Raw genomic sequence first — 26,338 nt, 5'->3', positions numbered from 1 at the left:
AACCTTTATTTAGCCACCCGCATATCCTAACCAATCAAAATCTGGAGCACATGTTAAATCTGTCTTGAAATGTGAATTCGTTATCAAAACTGATGCTGCGCTCATCAATCTGCATGAACTTCCTCCATTTTCCATCCGCTTTTCACCCTCGTTCTCACCCAGACCAACGGACTCCCATTTCTGACCTCAGTCTTGCTTTCTTATGTTTGTAATTTCACCTCTTTACAAGCACAACAAGACCAAAACAACATTTGGTCTCCAGATTTACCTCCCTCACGATTTTCTCATCCAAGCCTCTCCAACCCGTGGCTAGCCGACGTCAGAGCGCCTCCTTGATTATCTCGTCCACGCTTGAACACCACTGGAAAAAAGAGCAACCGAGGAACGGTTGAGAAATTGGAGAGAAGACGATTACTCAACCGACAAGTAGTTGCGCATGGAAAGGGATATCCTTTCACAGGTCAGTGCTTTAAAGCTGGCAAAATCTGCTATGTTATTAAATCTCATTTAGCAACAGACACCACAATCAGAAAAGCATCTGATAGTAATAAAGAAGCAGTGGAAAAAAGTTGAGCGTGTTTGAGACTGAGATAATAAGAACATCTTGTGCTTCATGAAGAGAAAATTGACCCGCTCCGCGCAGAAAAAGTATTCTAATCAACGACTGTAACTCGATCATTTTGATCGCTACAATAATAATTGAAGTACTCATTCTCTGATTGACTCCACAGAGTCGTTCATTTTAAAGGTCATTAGCTTTGTCATATTTTGCTCCTGTGTGAAATGTGCTGAAGTTGTATTTATTTTGGAATAATTCACGCACTCTCGTTACGCAGTCCTGTTTTTAATCCCAGCGGTCTATCAAATAATATTTTCATTTTTAATGCGGAAAGGAAGGTGTTTCGAGGACAACCAGAATGATTAATGCGCAAAACAGGAGCAAAATTACCTATCACACTCTATGGTTGATGTCACACGCTTGCAACTATAGGAAAAACACACAAGTGATTTTAATGTTGCCAATGAAATTACTGCCGAATTTTATTTTTTTTTGGATAAAGACAAGACATAAAAGTCAATTATGATGATAATTAAACAATAATCAAAACTTAATATTACAACTCGCATTTACACATTCGCATGATGCTTGTTGAACAAAATTAGATGCAATTTTTAAAGTAAAACAATGAATATCATATTTGAAATATTGACTAAAACTAAAAGACAAGTTATGAAAACATATGTTTTTACATTGCTCAAAATAAGTTAAGCAATTTTCAACTTTTAAGTTATACAAGATTCAACTAATTTAAATTTAAGTCAGTTTAATGTAATTTAAGTTGAAATTACTTAAACATCCAAGTTGATTGTACTTTTCTTTCTTTTTTTCAGTATACAAATAATAATGCACTGATAATTTTAGCAGTCGATGATACCTGTAGAAAGATATCCATTAGCATTCCCATTCATCTCAATGGCAGTTGCTCGGCTGGTGCAGAAACCTCCACATGTGAAATCTGCCATCTTCACTCATATTTTCAGCCAATCGCATGATTGTCATGTGACCAATCCCTATGGAGCAGCAGAAAAAGAATGTCATCATTGATTAGCCGCTGACATCACAATAACGTGTAAATTCCAAACTAATTTCACTAGCACCTATCCTGAGCTCTGGCATCAAAGCAAGCAGTAAGGGAAAATATGATTACTGTAAGAGCCCCCAAAAAAGATTAGACCACTGGTAAAACAACTAATAAAACATTAGCAATATATACTGTATATTGTGTGGGGAAACCCTCTGAATGGCATCAAAGGAGAACGTTTTTTTTTAGTAACACATGGTGTAGTTCTGACATCTTCCAGCAGGGTAGATGTCAGTAACCAAACAGTTGATGGACCCCATTGACTTCCATACTATGAAAGGTCCACGAACTGTTTATTTAACCATATTTTTTCAAAATATCTTCTTTTGTGTTCAGCAGAAGAACGAAAATCATTCAGGTTTGGAACAACTTGAGTAAATGATGACTGAATTTTCTTTTTTGGGTGAACTATCCCTTTAAGTACACAAACCCACACAGGCGTGCACACACCCAAACACATGCGCATGTGAATCCGTAGCACCCCCAAAAGAGTCTTTCCCTCAGGACGCCTGATGATGTAATTCTCATTAGTCATAATGATTGACAGGTAAGAGGGAGTTTGAGATGAGTGACAATCACTAGTTTACCCCGGTTCAGTTTCGCCTCACGTGTACACCCCCCCACCCACCCACCCACCCCTTCCCAAACCTTCAAACAGGACATCGCCCATCTGGGTAGGGGGTGGATGCCAGTCCCAATTCATCCATCAGTCATTGAAGAGGAGAGTTAGGGGGTCCTTTCAGTCCAGTGAGAGAGGGTGAGAAAAAGGTCATCTGCTTCTGACTTACAAAATGAGACATGATCCAAAAGCCTGACATGTGGCTGACCGAAAACTGGGGAAGGATGAATACAACACCAAGCATGAAATATCTTCCTAAATATTTTGAGAAGAACGTAAAGGGATATTCTGTTGCATCTGGTTCACCGATAAACCATTACTTTGCGGAAAGTGTTTTTGATATTTGAAGAAATAATGCAATCCAGAAGTCTCTATGGCCCCATGTCGTCTGTACAGAATTGTCATGCATGCAATTTCCATTGTTCACCAACAGAAAAGATGAAGCATGTTCCAAAATTGACAAAATGTCCCCACAAAGATGGCAATATCCGAAATCTTTGTCCTTGTGGGAACATTTTTGGTCCCCATGAAGAAAACAGATCATAAATCATACTAAGGAAATGTAATTTTGAAAATGTAAAAATGCAGAAAGTTTGCTGTGATGGGTAGGTTTAGGGTTAGGGGACAGAATATACAGTTTGTACATAAAAATCATTATGTCTATGTTCCCATACAACATGAATGTGTGTGTGTGTTTGCGTGCATACCTACTTAACTATATTTTGGGGACAAATTTTTACCCTGAAGTGACCAAAACCTGAAAAAAATCTCCCAAAATCTCCCTTTAGGGATGTCCTCATTTGTAAATCTGGTATAAAAATAAAGTAGTTAAAGGTTTTTAAAAATGCAGAAAGTTTTGTGTGATGGGTAGGGTTAGCGTAAGGGGCGAGAAAATATAGTTTGTACAGTATAAAACCCATTACGTCTATGGAATGTCCCCATTTAGATAAGTAAACGTGTGTGTGTGTGTGTGTGGGTGGGTGGGGGGGGGGGGGGGACTAGTTATCCATCTAGATTGCAGATGAACTAACTGGTATGAACATGATGGACATAGTGAAGGCCTGGCAAACAGACTACTGTGAGACTCAGCAAGACTCTTTCTCTCACTCATGCACATATGTACATACATCTGTTCCACATTAACACATTAAATGCCTCAAAGGTGTTTGAAAACACTGTGGTGATCAATTTCATCTTGAAAAAATCTGTGGTTTCGGTTGTGCCAAATTCTAATTTATAGTGTGTACGCATCAGAGAGATTTACTTCAGAAAAGATACCAGAGAGTCTCTCAACATCTACAGGTTAGAAAGTCTCATCGCGTTGAATCACACCACCACTACAGATGCATCTTGAATGTAAACTCATACAGTGTGTGAATGTCCTTACAGATCGCTTCACACATCATCGTTTGACAGGTAGTGTTCCCTGAGGAGTCTGTGACACCATTTGTCAAATGTCAGATTCTAGCATGAGTTATGAAGGCCACCTAAAGCTATGTGACATTCAGTGCTTATGGCCCTTTATGGTTGCTATGGTAAGTAGGAAGAACAAAGCAACTAGACGACAGCAATCTGTCATAGGGGTTAACGTAAAGGACCAGAAAGAGGATCCGAAGATTTCACACCCATCATCAGTAATAAGAAACAATGTGTTGTGAGTGGTCATTAATCAAAATCACATCTAACTGCTCTCTGTCAATTCATCAGTCCAGCCGTCCATTCCGCATCCATCAAACTCGCTTTCGGTCTCCAAAACTTCTCCTCCCTTATGTGTTGCACTGTCCACAAATAGTTATTGAATTTGACAGAATATTAGGCACAATGTTGTATCACCTCCCACTGATCTCACATTCATCATTGTCAGCTCTGCTAAACGCACACGCTTGTCAATGATGTGATAGTGGAACTCCTACACGCTAAGATAATAAAACATTTGGATGAAATGAGTGACAATTTCACATGTCAAGAGAAATTACAAGACAGACCTCCATGCACCAACAGAGCTTTTTTTTTTTTTTTTTTTATGTGTGTGTGTGTGTGTTTGTGAAATGGTGTTTCACGTGATGAATGAGGAGTTGATCCATCAGGGCCCCAGACAGTCCAGACAGGCCCACATGCTGAGACCCACATTCCCACTGACCACCCTCAGAGAGGCGGGCCACGGCATTGACAGGAAATGACCTCAGTAGCAACCCTCTCAATTATGGTCATATCCATTATAATTGGCTTTTATAGCATGGCATCATCATTCCAAACAAAACAAGAGATGCACTTTAGTCAGACCAGACTTGTTGTCAAAACAGATGGTCTAAGACAAATATCCTTTTTGATAGACTAATAAAGACAATGCTTACTGTCAATACAAAACAAGAGCGTGCATGTTTTCTGATTATGTTAACAGAATGTAGTTTATCACATGCTAAAGTTTTGAAAATGGATAAAACATCACAGCACATGGTGTTTCAATGGCGTTGTCTTCTCTCTGAGCCTAAAACACACAGATAATCTATTGGAATAATCAGTGAGATGGTCAGAAAACAATTGGAAAACCATTAGAGAGGAAATGAGGTCAATACCCTGTTTTTTCTTTCATAATGATGATGGCAATATGATTATGGTATGTGGTTGTTTTGTAGCTTAATAGTGAGGCCGGATGACAGTATATTCTGTTCAGTCAAGCATGATCACTCCCATCTGCTAGTATGTGATTACTGTTTTAGACTTTAACATTATCTCATTTTCAAAACCGCCCTCCGAATCTCTCACACACCTGTAATTGTCGCAGATTATGTGCCTTTTTTGAATATTGTACCGTAACTTTAGGAACTTTGGGGTTTGATTTCTGCATAGTCCTCTTCCTACCACTGTCTCTTCATATTACTGTTCTCCTGTCACTTTCTTAATAAACTTTTGAGCAGTGTCTTTGTTCATAAGTGGGCCGCCTCCAGCACTCCTGCAGGGAACTACCGGGAGCGAACACTGATCGTTTCCTCCATTCTCCAAGAATTCCATTCCCATCTAATTGAGTCGGGTTCAGAAACCATCACAGGCCATGTAGGATATGTTTACCCCCAACTCCATCACTTCTTCAAAAATGAGACGTCATGCCAGCCAACAGCCAACTGATTACTTCCATATGCGCTTGTTGTCAGGTTGGACCCAGACGTGCCCCTTTCCTTCTGACTTGCGCACATTGATACTTCCACACACACACATGCACACATACACACTCCTCATCCCCCTTTCACCACACGCCAATGGAAATAAGAGGACTCTGGGAGCTCCCTCTGCACTTCATACTCTCCTACTACAGATGAAGGCTGTTTAGGAGAGCCCCAACAGTTGAGGGCTGCCTTGTGGCTGAGGTCATTACCGTGGATGTTTTGCTTCCATTATTGAGATTATCAAGTATGTACAGTGGATATTAACCAAAAGAAACTTAATCTGCCAGCTCAGCCCTAAGTCTTAATCCAGGACGGTCTTCTAGGCATTTTCTTCCCACGACAAAACACCAATATTCTCTGTGCAAACAAACGGAGAGGCCTTCGCCTGCTTCTGCTCAAGCTCCCCTTGACGGCAAATAATCACCACCATACACCTCACCCTTAATCAAAACACCCCTACAGACTTACAGTGGTAGATCCCTGCTTGCTTAGAGGACACCCCATTACTCTCCAGGCTTTGAGGAAAAGGTTAACAGTGAGGGGAGCAGGACTGAGGATTATCAAAGCAGACTGAGAGAATTCCATGTGTTGGTTTTAGAGAAGGACCGGCGACTCTCCTGTGTTGAGAAACCACGGCACACCCTTCTGATAATTCCAGCATTTTTTACATTCAGATGAAACAGAGATTGAGGACATGGAAACAAAGATGCGTATCCTCCAGGCCACCAAATCCACCTGTGATTATGAACGTTTGTACGAAGAAAATCCCCACCCAACAGTTCATTCTTTTCTCAAGCGTATCTGCACAGCAGCACCTCTTTTGGCCTCTTGACTTCACTCTTATGCAGCAGACATAAATTTCAAGGTTTATCACTGTCAGATTATGATTATGAGGAAATCTTGGGAAGCAGCCACCACCACAGCCTTTCATCTAACCATTTGACCATGTTGTGCCTGAGTTATATTCTGACTGAGAATAGCAGGGAAAAGACCCTTTTATTTTGAGCTCTTGCGTCAGCAGTCGCAAAGTACCCTGGCATGATTTGTGAAGCTTTGTCTGGAAACAACCAAAGACGTTGCTGGCTCGCAGACGGCAGAGATTAACTTTAGAGTCTAAAATTATGCTGGAGCACACCCAATGCTACCTTATCAAACTAAAGTTTGAAACTGAGTATATAAACTGTATAAAGTCATAAAGTCAACTGTGCTCCAATAAAAATAGCTGACCTGGATTATGCCCTCCTAATGAATCATCTCAGCTTTGGTGGAACCTCATATCATGTGGAGACTTCATACGATGGAGATCATTCAAATTGGCTCAGAGTATCATAGGTGAAAGCCAGTCACTTGTTACGGTCCTTAATACCAGACCTTCACCACAGTTCAGTGGTCTGGCATTCGCCTCCATATTGAGGAATCAACTCATCTGGACTTACTCTGCATACAGTGATACAACATCTTTGAATCCAGTGGGGGATAAGGTTTCACAGAGCTCATTTGCAAGAGAGCTTCCACTGCCAAGAGAGAAAGTAGTTGAGTCGGATGCTGAAGCCAACAATGATTTTAATAGGAAACATCCGTATATGCCAGCCGTTCACCAACATTACACTAATTGCCCTGTTTTGAAATCATTGTCTTGAGCAATACTGCGATTAGGAACGTAGAGAAAGAGAGTGCGGAAGCTTGTGCAGAATCACAAATGTGAATTTTTAGTCGGGGAGAGATGCTGTGTCTCCGAAGCATGCAGGATGATGTGGGAGAGAAATACACTGACTGGAGGGGTGCTGAAAGAAGCAGAGGGTAACAAAGTTAGGGAGAGTTGATGAAATCTTGAAGATAAAGAAAGGCCAAACTTACGTTTGGGTCAGTGTACCTAAGTGGCTTTGGATGTTCTGTGCAACCCAGTCTGCACTCGCTCAGCCAGGATCCAAGTCCTCTAAATCAGTCGGCGGTTTGGGATCTCACATCATTACCATTTTGAACAGCCTATAAAAGAATTTGAAATGGATGTCTTGAGAATAATAAAGAGCAAAGGGAAACAAATGCCATCAAGGAAAAAAAGCTGTGAAAGAGCCCAACATATAAAAGCCCTTTTACATGAAGATGTGAAAAAGATGTGAAGACTAGGTTGGAAAGAGACTTGTGAGGTTAAGTAGTCAACCAAAGACAAGGTTTAGACCCCAAAAACCATCTCAGATGATGTCATTCTCCAGTGTCCTCTCACCTTGTGAAGTTTCATGGTCCAGAAATGTCATATTGACGTTCTGTAATTCTGAAGCCGGATCTGGGGCTCTGTTATCCATGACTCCAACCAGAGTCCTCACTTCTCCCCAGGTGTGTGGCAGAAGAACTGAGGGTTTTGGGCTCGTCATATGGTTCTTATCCTTCTATTTGCCATTAGCATTGGACTGCAGCCCTGACACTTACTCTCTGATCTGCAGTTGATCCGGCTCCAAAGGCCATAGGGGCTTAAGAGCAGAATATGGGCTCTGCCTGGTAATAAGTTTGATGGTGTGGGGGGTCCACTATAACAGTTCTTCCTTACCTGCAAGCTCCTCGTAATAAAGGTGCAAATGAGGAAAAGTTGCAGATCACCGTGCAAATATCCATGTCATGTGGAAGAATGCACTGTTTTCCCTTGATCAACTGATTTCTCTGAAATAACATCTTTCCAGATGATAACCTTTTTGCACAGGAAAAAACAAAACATTTAGAACCACTGAGAACCTCTTAAACTTATTCAGTTCAATTAATCGATCAAGGCTGCGTTTCCCATACAACGACGTAACCCACTGCTTAACTACCATTATACGATGCATGTGTTGAAGAAATCAACTAGCTAGTCACGCAGGTTGGGGAGTAATAACTTATTTTAATGAATCTGTTTGAGACTGAATTAATGCTACATATTTTGCTACATGGCATCATTCGCACTCTTCAAAAACAGCGCTTTAAATCTCTTGACAAACTAAAACGTTTGTATATATATATATATTAAATAAAAGATTGTACCGAATGTCAGCTTGCTCATTTTACTCACGATAAGGATTTATTAAGTCCACGTGTTGTGAAAACAAGAAACTGTGCTTCTAACCACAGGTCGAGAGCTCTCGTTCCAACTACACAAGTTTGCGATACTGTTTGCGAATGTTCGTTGAAACTATGGCTTTTGGAAACAGACTCGTTGAAAAAAAAAATGCTGATGACGACGGAACTTGCGTCCATAGTTGGCTCACGATGCTTCTTGGAGTGTTCAGGGTTAAAGGGCAGTTCCCACAGGGCTGGGGCTGATAAAGCCATCTGACAGCATCTTGGATGAGGGAAGTACATCTGCTTCACATTTCCACCATGTCAGAACCCATACTATCTTTGCTTTGGCTTGTTTGCAACTCATTGGCTCAATCATATTTCTATTGTTGTAATGACATTTAATGGCATGTAACTACATCTGTACTAATGCTTTGACTTTATACTAGTGTCATCAGTTCTTCTATTGAAACCACCATTCATTTGAAGCTAATAAAGCAGCATGAATACGATACACTTGAGGTTTACCATCTAAAATACAGATAATTATGCTAAGGTCTGAACACCCCGCATGCCTTTCAGGATGATTCATCATTCACTTACAAATCTATTGTGAGAATAATTTTTTGGCTCCCCTCTTGTGCTGAATGTTTTATATCTTAAAAGGTACTTAACAGTAGTGAATGTATTGACAAACTGACCAGTAGTGACACTGTGTTTTGCTATTTTCTCAGGTCTTCTATGTGCCAGGCTGTTCTGTACGTAATTGCTAAAATAGAATTGACTGCCCCTTGCTGCTGTTGTGCGTCAGACTGCCTCTGCAACCTCAATGGTTTTGGACGCTGTTGGCTGAGCCCATATGGAGCCACTTCACACAAGTTTCAGCCCAAGCCAGATCTATGCTCAGAAGACACAGCACCGCCCCAGCCACAGACATGTAACTGAGTTGGCGTCCTAGTAATGGTCTGCTGGCTACCGTCACACCGTTGCCAAGAAGTCATCGTAAAGCACTACAACTCAGACCATGATTAGGATCCTTTATTAATTATTTCCAAACTCTTGGGAGATTTCCTGTTGTGGTGATAGCAATTGGAGTAACAGAGAAGTTGGGATAGGCTTTTTGAAACATTAACTATTGCAGTTTTTCAGTTCGGTCAAATTTGTGAATGTGCAAAGTCACATCTTAAAAATAGAACATGATGTCATTGCACTTTACCAAACAACTCTAAGGCACTCCCTAATGTGTAATTTATTTCTGTGATGTTGCTTGCCTTAAGAGGAAATGATTCTGTGAAAATTATTAACAGACATTTTTGCGTGAACACATTAATTTGCAACAAATTTGTATGCACACTTTGATAAGCACAAGTATGAAACCTAGTATTCCACTCCACTGCATAGTAAACAAATTCCTATTTCCCTAATGTGCAGCATGCCCCTTTCAAAGGGATGGTTCAGCCAAAAATGAAAATGTTGTCATCATTTACTCACCCTCATGTTGTTCCAAACCTGTATGAGTTTCTTTCTTCTGTTGAACACAAAACAAGATATTTTAAAGAATGTTGGCAAACAAACAGTTGACGGTAGCCATTGACTTCCATAGTAGGGAAAAAAATACTATGGAAGTCAGTGGCTACCGTCAACTGTCTGGTTACCAACATTCTTTAAAATATCTTCTTTTGTGTTCAACAGAAGAAAGAAACTCATACATGTTTGGAACAAAGTACATTTCATTTGTGGGTGGGCTATCCCTTTAAGTCCTGCCTGTACAAATAATCGATATTTGTCAATATCTTTTTCCGTCCTCCATGTTTACGGCTCTAGTATGTAGCAGTGCGGTGTATGGCAGGCCTCTTGGCTGAATCCAATGTCTTGGCCACTGTCTCTGTTTTTATAGGCTGATTAAGTCATGCTTTTGTTTCCAGGGTCACCAAGACATTTCCCATAATCCCAACACGAGGCTTAGCTAACGAGGTAACGACGGAAACACTCTGACGCGTACGCTTAGCGTGCGTCCAGACTGAGCATAGGTCCGTTGTGCAAGAATCAGGCAAATCCAGCTCTCTCGGGATGTGTTCTCGCCACTTTGGTCTCTGCAGTGTGCTTAAGGAGGCTTGCGTGTCCACTCAAGTGGAGAACATCGTAAAACATGGCTAAAGTGGTGTAAGAACAGTGGAAACCATCAGAGTCCCTTACCAACAGCTAAGCACCAATGTAAAGCAACCTAATGTACTCCACCCTAAAAACGGGTTCCATATTTTAGCAAAACATCTAATTTCATGGGTTGGTGGGAAGGGGGTGTGTGAGAGTGTGCGCGAGTGTGCGCATATGGCAGTTTAGATGCATTAGCTGTCATATTTTCCTCTCTTGGAGAAAACAACTCTATTTGTGCGACGAGGCAGGAGCAAAGTGTACCTTTTCTTCAGGAGTCTTTGTGGTGTGACGCTCCACAAACCACACAGTTGTCATCACTTCCTGGCACTTCACCTAGAGCTCTTCCAAGCCCACTTTCCCAACACGCCTTGTCCAATGCTTGCCACTGCCCTTGATTGAATGCAAAAACCATTATAGCCAGGGTTTGGCAGAAAGACTTTTAGAATAGGGAGTCTTGGGAAATGGCAAATCAAATCAGCCTGGCAGCTACTACTCTGCCACTTCCCATATAGTAAGCATTCGCCCCCTCACCCAACACATACCCAGTCAAAACAGTGAACTCAAAGCTTGGCGTAGGTGCCCGTGGGTACGGGACTCCCTTAGAAGTGTCAAGCTCGTCCACTGGGCTCAAGCAGCAGAACTGAAACCCAGAGTATGGCCAGGGCCCGGCCCACTCTTTCCATTGCCACCACTCAACGCAGAGGATGTTAAAAACAAGTTGATCGCTGGAGAAAACAAACTGCACAGAGACGCATTGTTCACGGACCCGCTCTGTCATGAAGGAAAGGTCTGGGAAATAGGAGCTGTCTCCATTGAGGTTCCACTGTTAGCGCACATGATGCAAGCAGGCCAGATTCCACAGCATTGATAACATCGTTGATTAAGAGCACTAGGAGGACCTGAGGAAAAACAAGCAGTTCTTATACTAACTAGGCAGCTTTCCTATTATTTGTTCAAGCTGATGATGCACTTTCGGCAGCAAAACACTTAATTTAACACATCCCTCGTTCAAACCATGCTGGTTCAACAAATTTGAGATAACTTGAATTTATGTCGGCTCAGTGTTTAAAAAAAATTCAGATGATACCGTACATAAAAACCATTTCCGGTTGTTTTTTATAAATCAAATAAAACAAGTGGTGTCATTGCTTAGTGTGTCCATGTATATACAAAATACTTGAAAACACTGTAGGGGTTCAAATTTGGGGGAATTGGTTTTTTGCGAGTCCCCAATAAATACTCATTCCCATTTGCTCTACTTTTTATGCCTATAGTCAACCTACAATGGAATACACTGATTAAAGTTGAACAATCCCTAAATTTGCTGCCAGCTATAATTTGCAGGCCAAAGACAAATTACTATAGTTTGCTGGGAACAAGCAGATCTGCTCACATGACTGCTGCGTTAGTTCTACTTCAAATTAGCTCTTTAATATAATATGTTCAGCACATCATACATCTGATTTTTATGAATGCAATTGGGATTGGGAATCATCTCTCGAATGTATTTTCCTCTCATGTACTAAACACGGTAGTCTATCAGGACGACAGAAATGGAACTATGTTACACCAAACATTCATATTCAACCGCATAATTCATATAATATACATTACATATAACGTAAGGCAAATTTGTGGTGAGCTGTATCACATGTAACTCAGACACTGGTGGCTTCATTCGCCATAATAAGCTTCTCTTATAAATGTTTTTTCCCCTCTTACTCTATTATTACCAAATTATGCCAATTATTCCCCTCCCAAAAATGACAACCATTGTGACCACTACTGCGCAAATCCCAAGCAAATTATTTATACCACTTGTTTGATTTGGTTTGATCTCCAGTTTTGACATTTCACAAAACCATTGGTTTGCATATGGATTTTCTCAGAGGTCTTGTGGAAATCCCCCCTTCTATCTGTCAAACTGTAAATGATTGAGTAGCATGGCGGCCAATGGGAAATTGAAAAGTAGATATATGTACGTGTGGGTGGATGGCAGCGCAAGACGGATATACTCTCTCACACCTGCATATACTGGAAACAAAAAGCCTGACATCACAAGGCTGCAACGGAGAATAAGAAACATCCGTGTTTCAAGGCTACCCCATCTCATTACGGACAAAATCACTGAACACTCCTACATCTGCAGCTTACCTGGCCAGTTTGAATTAAAATATGCAGCTAAATGTATTTATTTATATCTTTATTTATATCTTTATTTAGGCTTTTTTTTATTTTTTTTAATAAATAAATATACAAATACATATGTGAAATGAAATGAAAATGAAAATTAAATGACGAAATGAAATAATAAAATAATACTAAATAAAAACTAAATAAAACAAAAAACTAGTAAAGTAAAAAATAATAATAATAAAAAACTAATTTAAAAAATAAATACAATTATAAAATAAAATAATAAAATAAAAATGTTTTAAAAAAAAGAAAAGAAATATAAAACAAAATAAAATATTGAGAGATTATGCATATGTGAATTACCGAGTCTGTGTGTCTCTCAAAAGTATTCGGCAGCAGCGCCTCTACTGTAAGTTTATCTGCTCCAAGAACAGCGCGAATATAACCTCGCTAATGAGAAATATCATGTAGCTTTTAAGATGATAAACTATTTCACTGATACAATAATCAAAGCAGCGCTTACAACACATTTCTGCGAGAGTGTGTGTCCTATACTGTATGTGTGTGTGTTTGAGCGGAAGAAAGCAAGTATGTGCTTTCCGTACATAATAAAACTTAATTTTGTGGCAAAAACATGGAAATAATTTGTTGTTTTTATCCTACTGTTTACTATGGTCTGTGTCGTTGTGGGTTTTGGTTCTTTTGTTGTTGTAGGCTGTAAAAACCTTGGATATAATTTGGCGAAGTGATATGGAGCTGTAATGCGGTCGAGACCTGCTGGAACTACTTTAGCCGTGCGTTTCCCTGAAAATAACTGCACACCTTATTACGTTCATCAACCAATCAGATTCAAGCATTCAACAGCCCCGTAGTATAAAATAAGATAAGAATCATTGAAAAGCTCATGTGCTATTGATGTTTTTACATTACTAGGCGCGTTTCCATTACAGATTTGCGCAAAACTTTTGCGATTTTTTCTAAATGTCGACAAAAAACTTTTGCGAAATGACGGCGTTTCCATTAACCGATGTTATGCGACTACAACGTAATTTTTTCCTCTCGCGATAAGTCCTTCCAAAAATCATGGCAACGGACGTTGGTAGGTTTATGTAGCCTATATCTCAGCCACTGCACTGGCCCTTATTATTAATGGAAGGAGACGTATGTGTGTTGTCCAATCATTAATGATAAGGAAAGATCCTTATACTTGTGAGCGGCACATATGATGTGTTTCTGAGTGTTTCTCCCTCATTTCTGCGTCGAGGTCTTGATTGTGGCATTTCTTTGAGGTTTAGAATCCAGTATTCCTGTAATTCTTCTGTCTTTTATGAATTTAATAAAGAACTCTGTCTCGTATTCTGTCCAAACACACCGCGTCATCTACGTCAGCTGACTGTAAATGCGCAAAAACTGTTTCCATTGCAGGTTTGCGAAATATTTCGTTTTCGAATTGCTTGAAAAACCACCTCATGTGAGCGTAAAAACTTTTTGCGATAAATTGGAATGCGACATATTTTATATTTGCGCAATTTGAAGGGTAATGGAAACGCGGCTATTGTTTAAGTTTGCATCTCATGTACATGTGAAACAGTGGGGGATTATATGCTGTGGTTGTGATTGGCCAGTATAGGGCCTGAGCAGTCCATCCCTTCTGCCAAACCACACTTAGAGCAAGCAGCACAGAATGAGTAAGTGCGATGTGACGCAACAGCCAAAGACGTCAGTCTGCATGGGTACATAGTAGACGACAACTAAACAATGTCACAGAACTCATCACACAGACAACCAAACTCAAAATGGATTGCTATGAATGCAGAGACTTGACACCTAGAATTGACATGCGTTTTCAGTAATCAGATCACACTTGACCTGATTCAAGTGAAAGTGTAAATGCTAATGTGTTTCATGATCTACACGCAGTACAACTAAGTGATAACAGACCTTGCACTACAAATAATCATTTTCCGCTACGGTTACTATGATGGGCTGTAAATTTCCCAACGTCGCTCGATTTACTGAACATGAATATTCCATGGATTATGCGACTGGAACACACCTAGAACCTCTCGTTTCTCTCCTTAAATCCTCACTGGCGTCTCTTTCTTAGTCTGTATTCGCAGGGGAGCTTTAAAGTGTCTATCTCCCTCCTTCACTTCTAATCTGCATTAGCATCCTTTACCGTGGAAAATGCAATTGGCCAGATACCTTATTTTTTCAAAAATTGTCAAAATGACAGAAAACGTGTTTTAAAACTTGATAAATGACGGAAATGTTCGGTTAACACGACCTCTGAAGTAATACGTAAGTGCTGTTTTCCATTTTGCGTGTTCGAAGCGCATGTCAAGGCCAGATGTAAAGGAGGCCGCTGAGACAAGTATGGGTTTGGAGTTTTTGACTACTAACAGAATTAACTGAGGCTTTTATTGTTGTACTTATACACACACGGTGTTGCCAAGAGGTTCTTTCAGTGCTGTCAATAAACAAACTCAATTGTAACTGATTATGAACTTAAGCACTCCACTTCTTCATACTGTCTTTTTTCCCCTCTCTCTGTTGCTTTTCTCTTGGACGAAGACGAGGGACAGAAGGCAGATGGAAAAGTGCCCCTTTTTTAAGTGTATTCTCAAACTGCACTCCAAATTGGTTTTCTTGGACAGTGCTTCCCAGTGCATGTGTGAACATTAAACATCAGTGGCAGGCCGGCTCTGATCCACTGGCACTGCTTGTCACTCCCAGCGCTGGCAGGCCTGAGCGTCCCAATCAAGACGCGGTTCTTTTGGACCGCTCTCCCATGTGCGGTTAACCCGACGTTCCCTGGGCAATGCGCTTCTCGTCGGACACGCTGCCAATCTCCCATGCCATTGCATAAGCTTTCCAATGCTCTGACGCAGACATGAACGCTAAATATGCACTTCTTCTCTGACTTCCTCTGCCATACATCCCTGCTCTGTCATTCATGCCCTCTCAACCACAGGCGTGAATAAGTTTGGCTGAAGACTTATAAGAGAAACATACAGAAAATAATTACCAAAATTCTGATTCTGGGACACCTACGGTTAAAGGGTTAGTTCACCCAAAAATGAAAATTCTGTCAGTAATTACTCACCTTCATGTTGTTCCAACCCCGTAAGACCTTCGTTCATCTTCAGAACACAAATTAAGATATTTTTGATTAAATCTGAGAGCTGGCTCACCCCTCCATAGGCTTCTAAGACACTATAACTTGCTGGCCCAGAAAATGTATTAAAGACATCGTTAATATAGTCCAAGTGACTCCAGTGGCTCAATCTTAAGTTTATAAAGCGACGAGAATACTTTTTGTGCGCAAAAACAAACAAAAATAACGACTTTATTCCACTTTTCACCACGTATCACACACATGACCAGCGTCGCCCAATAGTGAGCCTACGTGGTGACGTGCAGCACAGACGCGCTACGCTTAAACACTACGTGAAAAGACTCGAGGCCCAGAGAGAAGGAAATTAAAAGTGGAATAAAGTCGTTATTTTTGTTTGTTTTTGCGCACAAAAAGTTTTCTCGCCGCTTTATAACCTTAAGATTGAGCCACTGGAGTCACTTGGACTATATTAACGATGTCTTTAATACATTTTCTGGGCCAGCAAGTTATAGTGTCTTAGAAGCCTATGGAGAAGTGATCCAGCTCTCAGATTTAATCACAAATATCTTAATTTGTGTTCCGAAGATGAACGAAGGTCTTACGGGGTTGGAACAACATGAGGGTGAGTAATTACTGACAGAATTTTCATTTTTGGGTGAACTAACCCTTTAAACTAACAAGCCAAAACAATAACCTCCTTTCAAGACAGCCATGACATATAAATTTGGAAAAACCAACCCGATCTCACGGCAATTCATACGTATTTTATGAGGTGGCTAAATTCGTACGAATTCATATGACCTTTGCTAAATCGTACATGTTTTACGAGTTTCCCAATTCGTATGAATTTGTACCAATGACCTACCCCTGACCCCGCCCCTAAACCTACACATCACTGGGGTTTAGACAAATCGTACTAATTCGTACAAGGTCATATGAGGTCATATGAATCTGTACGAATTAGCCACCTCGTACGAATTGGTCGTGAGATAGCGTTGGAAAAACCTAAAAATACTGTCATTATTTCCTTGGTGTGCCTCCAAATCCATTTTTCTCTCCAGCTTGCATGGACCGCACATAAACTTAAAAATTATTTTAATTTTCAAATGATTTATTATATCTATTTTGTGTTCTATTGAAGAAAGCAAGTCATTTGGGTTCAGAATCACATGGTAAATGGTGAACTTGTATTTTTGAGTGACTGTCCCTTTATGAAGCAGCCAAAGCTACAGATTTTTAAAAGAAGATGCTAATCAGTCCCAAAGAGAGAAGGACAGGGAAAGAGGGAGGATAAGGAGTGCTATAATGAGAAGAGAACGGATAAAGCCATACGAGCCCACAGTGCAGTCGGGGTTAAAAGAGTTAGAAAAACAGCGTGGCCCGGACTCTGTGTGAACCGACTCTAGGTGAGTGTCCTTATTGAAGGCTGGTGAGCGTCTGTAGAGAGATCCTGGCAGCTCTCCAACACAACAACACGTATTCTGATGCTCCTCAAAAAAAAAAGAAAAAAAAAAGAAAAAAACAGAAGTGAGAATGCAATTACAGCAGGAATTTTTCAATTCTTCGCTGTCTGGGATTCAGGATTCTGCTGTGGAGTATGATATTAACAACAGTGCTTGTTTGAGAGTTCAGTACTGCTATAACACTCAGAAAAATCTCAATAGTTTCCGTCTAACTATTTTAATGTACATTTTCGGATATATCATTAAAATATTCTGAATGGAAATAAATAAAATAAAAAAGTGCATAAACACGTACATGCTCAATTGAGGCGGATTTATTTATTTATTTTTTAAATTTAAATTTTAAATTTACTGAATAAATCCCTCGATGTGCAACAAAAAAACAGTTGTGACAAAGGTGAACTGGTTTGGGGCATGATGGGACGGCATGATGTCATTGCACGGCATCTTTGGACATTCTGAAATTCCTGTCAACAAAATGATTTGGTCAAATTATCGTTACTTTTAATAAAACACCGTTAAATTATCGTTAAATTATCAAACACCATGAATCTGCCTTTGATTGAAAACTCTGAGGCACAATCATTTATGATATACTCAAAAGAGCTGCAGTGGCTTCCCCAATTGAGGGAACGTGAACCGATCATCTCATCCTCTTTACTATTAGTTATAGCACAAAATGAACATGACTGAACATCATAAGGAATGTAGAAAGATATACAGTAGGATTTACTAAAAAAGTATACTTTCTCATGTAATAATGCAATTGGTGTTTCAGCTGCAGAAATACTTCAATAAAAGAGCTTGTGAACAACATATAATGTCGCATTTACCTCAGAAAAGCCATTCAGCGTCCATAAACGTACATCTTCATTATGTTTTACTATGTTTGAATAAATCTCTTATGAAAACAAGTTATGACAGACACAATCTAAATGTTTATATTACAACATTGAACTAAAGTATAGGAAAAAAATATATTGCAATTTAAATGTGTGTATACACCGTTTTTGAGTGCTGATTATTATATCTAAAAAATAAATAGCAATTAATAGTTTGGACTATTAACCAGCTGACAGGGTTCCCAGTTTAGTTTACAGCATTAGTTAAGATATTGCTTTCCTTGGCATTTACTGTACACAAATGAATCGATATTGAATTGAATCTAGATCCGAATCAAGCTTGTGATTCAAAATCAAATTGAATCATCAAATCTGTTACAATACCCACAATAAATATAATTTATTAACATATTATAATCATAATAAGAATTTAAAGGTGCAATAAGTGTTTGTTTTTATTACTGAATGGAACTCAAAATGATGCTACTACTCTGTAAAAAGTGATCAGTTGACTTAACTTAAAAAAAGTGAGGAAACCCATTGCCTTGAAAAATTAAGTAATAAACTTCATGTGTAATTGAAAAAAATTAAGTTATGTAAACTTGACAATTCCACATAACAATCTTTTTCAATTATGCATGGTTTATTTACTCGATAATTTTATGGCAACAGGTTTCCTTACTTTTTTTAAGTCAAGTCAACTGATCACTTACAGTGTACCTTCCATATATCATACGCGTCTTGACACATCGTACAGTAGCATCTGTCTCTGTGACAACACTAGATTCTGTAAACCACAAAAATATTTTTCCTGATCAGAAGACATTGAGTCACTCTTAGTCTGTGTGTCATGCATTGGCCAGGTGGAAACCAGCACACTGCTGATTCTCACAATACATAACATTTCAAAGAATTTTAAATGCACTTTACAGCGTCCATCTAACATAATTAGCATTGGCATTTTTTTTTACTTCCTGAGGGATCCAAGCAGTCGACAAGGACACTAGAGTGGGACGGGAGATAGCCGACCATTCAGTGCACTGGCTGAACCTCACATGGTGTTTTGGTTACAGCAAACGTGCCTGTCCCATGGAAACCCTCAGATGAGGAGCCATTGGGCCGAGCTCCAACCGTGGCTGAACCACAGCTCCCACTTTTCACAGCAAATGAGGAGAAAACCATGCATGCAGCTGTTCCCCGGGAATGGACAGAGGGAAATGGAGGGAGACAGCACTTGTCTTGCAGTAATATAGGACAGATAAAGTTGGTTTTCCGCTCTCCTCACTCCAGGACACCTCTAAAAGTTTCCGAAAGTGCCTATATACCCTCGCTGTTGTGAGGAGACGTCATGTTATTTATCCACAGGTAAGGATAAAGCCTGCGGCACATGAGGAAACCCAAGTTTCCATTTCACGACTTGATCCTCACCTCAACCGCGGCACATGACTTGCGAGAGCTCATAAGTAAGAGCTGGCACGGATACACTCCGCTGTGTATATTTGGGGCGCTCATCTGAAAATATACATGGTGATCTTGGCATGTCATTTCTGACCACATATTGACATATTATGGCATGACTGAGGTCAGCGCCTAATCAGATATGAAGAGGAAGGTTTCTGATTACACCTGATAGTCTGTTCCTCCAAACGAGGGAGTAATTAGCGAGCGTGTGGCTTTATCGTTCCTATCCCTGGGTGTGTTTATTTCTCTGCACAGAGGCATGACTTCTCTTCGGCTTTCAGTCTCTCCGTTCCTCTCTATCTCACTGTCTTGTTTAGGAATCGGATGAAAGCGAGGAGTTGCATTTCATCACGCTCCAAGTCAGACTAAAGCAAACAAACCGACTGCTCGAGCTTGTATAAACTACTGCCACCACTTTCTGTGGAGATCTGGGTAGGGTCGCACTAGCAAGTTCTTACTCAAATTGGAACGTAAAGTCCACACTAGATGCTTAACTGCTAGCTAGTTTCTTACTAACTCTGTACTTAATTTGGTTGCACCATTTGATCTTAAAGGCTGGAATGCACTACACGACTTTTGCCCCGATTTGCAGTCTGGACAATTCGAAAGTCTGAGCCAGTCTGCAGATTAGTTGACCGTTTCCACAGAAAAATCGCACAGTGTATGATGGGCACAGAGGATATCAAACATATTTGATATTTTGAGCCGGTTTTATAAATTTGATGTTTTCATTTGTCACGCCGTCAGCACTGCCAGCAACGAGCCACGCGTTTCTGTGAGAGTTTGCTGTGCTCAAGATGACTTCAAATCTGGTATGTGTATGATGCCCAGTTTTTCTCTGTAACCATTTACAAGTCTGCAAAAATATGACCCTCACCCAAATATATGATGCTAAGTGTTTTAAAATCTGTCACATGTGCGAAGTCACATCATAAGACGTTTACCTTCACTGATTTTACCTTATTTTGTCTCATATACAGTAACTTATGGTAAAAATAAGTTTCCACTGAAATTCAATACTTAATCATGTAAATAACAGTGCACTTGAAATGATTAGAAACACTGACACACACAAAAAAAAGACATTTAGTAGTCATTCATAAGTATGAGTCATTTATTTGCATAATGTTCTCTAAAGATGTAAATGTAAATATTATCATATACGCCATATTTAATTTTTGACAGGAGTAAAAACAAGGCTGTGAGGGATAGATGACTGCGCTGTCGTTTAACATTACAACATACCGATTGTTCAGTTGACAAAACGTCTTTCCGGAAAAAAACTAAGTCGAAAAAAAACGTGTAAAGTTGTGATTCGTGAAAATGACATGATCTAGGACCTTTATTTATTGAGCGCCATTGTAAAGACTGTAAATCTAGCCTTGTTTTCATCCGTGTTAAATTCAGTATTCAACCAACCTGCTGTTTTAAAGCATTGCTCCTGGTCAGAGGCTTCCATATTTAGAATATACATAAAGTTATGTTTCAGCTAAGTTTAATGGTGCAATGAGAGAATATTTAGTAGTGTGTAAGCCGGCCCCAGGGCTTGGGGTTTTGCTAGTTAACTTTAGTTAACCTCTGCTGGTGGATGCTGTAACTACACCACTCTTTATGAACAGGAATGCATTCAGGATTCAAGCACATACGCAATCCAGATTCGGTACAGTTTGTGCCGCTTTAACCTCAGGAAGTCATAGAAATTCCTTGGCCAACATCGAGGCCGGAGTCACCTAAGCCACCTCACCCATAATAATCATGAAAACACTCGCATTAAGCAGTACCAGACCATATTCAATCCTCCGTTTCTTACACAGACGAGACAGAGTAGAGTAATATCAGAAAGAGAGATAGGATCTCTGGATCTTTGCTGTGTTTTGACTCCGCTCTAAACACTGGCTCGGGTTTGCATGCTTCTCACTGGACTTCCTCGCTGTGTTTGTTTGGTCAGCGCACACTACATACCTGCTGCAAAACACACCGGCCCACATGCCATCTTTAAGATGCTTATCCAGCTCAGGACGGGAGCAAAAATATGAGGACTGTATATGAAAAAGAGCTGTGACGTGACGTGAGAAAATCGTATTGCTTCTCATAAACTCCTGAGAGTTGTGCATGTGTCAGGTAGCTGAATTTTGTGGAATGATGTAAATTACACTGAAAAAATTAAGTTGGATTTACTTAGAAAAAGAAAATCACTCAGAAATTGCTTGTAAATTTTTCCAAATAATTACAAAGATACGGCAAAGAATGCATTGAGTTAAACATGAAAATTAGAAGTATTTATTTTAATTAAATACTATTTTATTGTAAAACACACTCATATAATCTTTTTTGGAAACATTTTACAATAAGGTTCCATTATTTGAGTGCATTAGTTAACATGAACATTATACAGGTGAAACTCGAAAAATTTGAATATCATGCAAAAGTTCATTTATTTCAGCAATTCAACTTAGAAGGTGAAACTAATATATTATATAGACTCATTACATGCAAAGTGAGATATTTTAAGCCTTTATTTGTTATAATTTTGATGATTATGACTTACAGCTTATGAAAATTTTCAAAATTTGTCTATATATATATATATAAAATGAGTCTATATAATATATTAGTTCCACCTTTTAAGTTGAATTACTGAAATAAATGAACTTTTGCACGATATTCAAATTTTTCGAGTTTCACCTGTAGTTGAATAAAAATAAATCTAAATATTTATTCTAAATTTATTCTATTAGTCTTAGTTAATGCTAATTAATTTTTTTACTAATACATTACTAAAATGAATTCAATTAATTGCTATTCAATTAATATTTGTTAACATTATTTAATGGACTCAACTTAATTAAAAATAAAAAAAATTCCCCTTAGTTTTTCTTTTTAAAACCAGTTTACAAAGAAAGAAAACAGAGCCAGGTAATAAACATTAAAATACACACTGTTTACAGACACAATTATACAGCAGAAAGGCAATAATATATCAACATGAAAACACTGTGATCAATTTGTTCACTAACCTTTTGTGAGTGAAGACATCCAATATTTCAATGTAGTCGTCATGACAATGCAAGGCTGGTAAAGTCATTAATCCTGGTAAGTTTTTGCACAATGTCCGTGGCAGGATGCCAAGAAGGAAGGTGCTGCACTGGCACATCCACTGATGATGTTCACTTACACAGATCTAAAGCAAAAAAAACAACATTTAAGACATTGCAGGTCGTGTAAGACGGTTTATTTTATTTTATTTGTACTGGAAGAATTCGTTTAAACGCTTTAACAAACGTATGAGATTCACATTTCGGCCTCCTGGCACTATTTTCTGGCCATTCTATTTTCACTAAATTCCTAAAATTATTTGCCACAAAAATTAATATATAAATATTTTCTGTGGAAATCGACTGAAATGTCTGAAATGCTGTTGATGGAGCTTTTCTTTTTTTTCACCCGGAAGCCAGAACATTCCTCTAAAGCACTAATCATAGTAAGAATGCTGTAAACGGGTAAGATGGCTTCAGATTACACACTCGGCCCGGAGCTGCTGTACGAGTGACTTTCTATATGAGCTTTCCCACAATCCTCCTCACACATGCTTAATCTCACACCCACTGTGCCAATCCATCATGAATTAACAACACCTACAACACTGACACACAGACTGTTGAGTCTGACGAAAGAGAGCAGCAACAATTGTTCAACTCCTGAACGTTCTCGTCTCATTTGTGGTTTATCATTTTTCATGAAAACTCACTGGAAACCCTAATGCTCAAAACAATTAATTGGTTTGGGTAGGACAAACTTAAATTAAACAAATTAACTTTCATGAGCATTTAGAACTTTCTTTTTCTTTTGAGTTCAGGAAACTGACACATTAAGTAATCTGGAACGTTTAATTGTTTTGAGTTTAATGAACTTGTTTCTTTTAGTTTTTAGACGAACTTAAATTTAACTGAAACTGGACTGTGATTTCCATTTCCCAGCATGCTTTGCCACGGCACTCAAAAGGGAGAGTAAATACTAAAATTAAGTGTTATATGATGTTTTTTGTTTTGTTTTGTTTTTTTGCGCAAGATTAATGTTAAGTGGGAGATTTAGTATAGTGTTTCATGTTTTATATGCTAATTTAGAAGAGTTTCTGTGATGTGTTTTTTGTTCGGGGGTTACCATCATGGTGACGAGTGGAGCATGAGCTTGGTTTGAGAACAGATGTTAAAGGGATAGCTCACCCAAAAATGAAAATTCTGTCATCATTTACTCACCCTCAAGTTGTTCCAAACCTGTATGAGTTTCTTTGTTCTGCTGAACACAAAGGAAGATATTTGGAAGAATGTTTGTAATCAAACAGATCTCGGTCCCCATTGACTACCATAGTAGGGAAAATAATAATTAATAATAATTCGTTACATTTATATAGCGCTTTTTCTGAGACCTCAAAGCGCTTTACATATGGAAGGGGGGAATCTCCTCAACCACCACCAATGTGCAGCATCCACTTGGATGATGCGACGGCAGCCATATTGCGCCAGAACGCCCACCACACACCAGCTTACTGGTGGAGAGGAGACAGTGATGAAGCCAATCAGTGTATGAGGATGATTAGGAGGCCATGATGGACAGAGGCCAAGGGGCAGATTTGGCCAGGATGCCGGGGTTACACCCCTATACTCTTTTTCGAAGGACATCCTGGGATTTTTTAATGACCACAGAGAGTCAGGACCTCGGTTTAACGTCTCATCCGAAGGACGGTGCTCTTTTGGCAGTATAGTGTCCCCGTCACTATACTGGGGCATTAGGACCCACACAGACCACAGGGTGAGCGCCCCCTGCTGGCCTCGCTAACACCTCTTCCAGCAGCAACCTAGTTTTCCCAGGAGGTCTCCCATCCAGGTACTAACCAGGCTCAGCCCTGCTTAGCTTCAGTGGGCAACCAGTCTTGGGCTACAGGGTGATATGGCTGCTGGCAGGGTGATATGGCTGCTGGAAAAATATATACTATGGTAGTCAATGGGGACCGAGATCTCTTTGGTTACAAACATTCTTCCAAATATCTTCCTTTGTGTTCAGCAGAACAAAGAAACTCATACATGTTTTGAACAACTTGAGGGTGAGTAAATGATGACAGAATTTTCATTTTTGGGTGAACTATCCCTTTAAATGTTATATTGACGTATTAATTCAGCTATTGCTATGTGCAATGTACTATCAATTGACAAGCTTGCATTTGCAGAATTAGGAATTAACAGAATTATCTAAAAATATTTAAATTAAGATTACATGATCATTTTAAGTGAGCTTACCTTAATGTTAAGGGCAATTAATATGTATGAGTACAAAATAAAAATCTGCTAGTTCAGCTTACTTAAACTTTTTTTTTTTTTTTTGCCAACTTATTTGGATTTACAGTGTTTACATAGAGAGACAAAAAGGAAATGTTATACTGTAAATGTAGGTCATTATGATCTATTTAAAAATATTAAATTAAATTAATATTTTTTTTCAAGGATTCATTAAATTGATCAAAAGTAACAGTAAATAATGTTCAAATAAATGCTGTTTTTTATGCAAATTAAATCTGTCAAAACTGATAATAATCAGAAATGAGCAGCAAATCATCATATTAGAATGATTTGTGAAGGATCATGTGACACTGAAGACTGGAGTAAAGATGCTGAAAATTCAGCTTTGATCACAGGAATAGATTACATTTTACTATATATTCACAAAGAATACATAGTTTTGAATTGTATTAATATAAAATAAAAAAAAACACCTTTTGAACAGTAGTATATATGAAGATAGAAAATTTCACAACATGAAACAATGAAAGCCAATCAGAATATATTTAGTTTCAAATGTACAGTTATTACGAGCAGATTTTTAGACCAATTCGATTTCGCAGAAATAAAACCAATGGTCTGACAAAACGTTCTGCCACTTTTCTGTGTCACATACAGTGTTAAACTCTAATACTATAGAATTAAACAGTTAAGTGGCAAATTATTACTCATTAAATATGGCAAAACCTTAATCATTCTCATTACATAATGCATCCATTACTCTCATCAAGTGTTTTTCTGAAGGATCAGTGTCATTTTAGCCTTTAAGTGACATTGGATATGTTTTACAATGAATCACCAGCTTTGCGTTTCGAGAACAGATCATAGATCTGAAAAGCAGAACGTCTGGAAAAACTTCCAGAGTATCGCAGACATAACTCACTATGTACTCTGCCTGAAATATTTGGACTCCAAATATGCCCAAAAATTCCCAGTCTGACTTTAAAGACTCGCACCATCCAAACAAGCGCCACAGCTCTCTAACCTTTCCAATAAAACAATGGCAAAGTTACAAAATGTCAAGCGTTTTAGGAAACCTCTCTTAGAGTTATTTAGGCTTTGAAAACCCAAGGACACTGATCTGAACTTCCTAAACATCTACACAGATGATCACCGGCCAACTCTCATTAAACGCTATGCAAATCCCCAGTCCAGTTGCCACCCAGGCTGCACGAGTGTTTGTCACATAAAAAAACTCATTATGAGAGAAGTTTCCACTGAAGTGAGAGCATTTGATTACAGCTTTGTTTTTATGACAGAACTGAAGTATTAGAAAACACTGACTCAATATTCTGATTGTAGAAACATCACATCTCATTTCCTCCTGTCATTCAAACTTCCCGACATGATGAAGGACAGGACTGTGGTCAGAGGCGGT

At 39.0% G+C, this 26,338-nt stretch overlaps 1 long non-coding RNA gene across 1 annotated transcript; it reads right to left on the bottom strand.

Moving 5' to 3' along the window:
- Positions 1-204: 204 nt before the first annotated feature.
- LOC311305693 lies at positions 205-22,808 on the bottom strand. The gene is made up of 3 exons (XR_014630049.1): positions 22,645-22,808; positions 1,437-1,572; positions 205-361 (listed from the first exon to the last, which is right to left on the bottom strand). It is a non-coding gene; the product is annotated as an uncharacterized lncRNA (long non-coding RNA).
- Positions 22,809-26,338: the final 3,530 nt, after the last annotated feature.

This window comes from Rutilus rutilus (assembly GCF_951802725.1).
Source record: "Rutilus rutilus genome assembly, chromosome: 16".
Lineage (NCBI taxonomy): Eukaryota > Metazoa > Chordata > Actinopteri > Cypriniformes > Leuciscidae > Rutilus > Rutilus rutilus.
The sequence above is the reverse complement of the archived record's forward strand: the minus strand, read 5'-3'. Positions and strand labels throughout refer to the sequence as shown.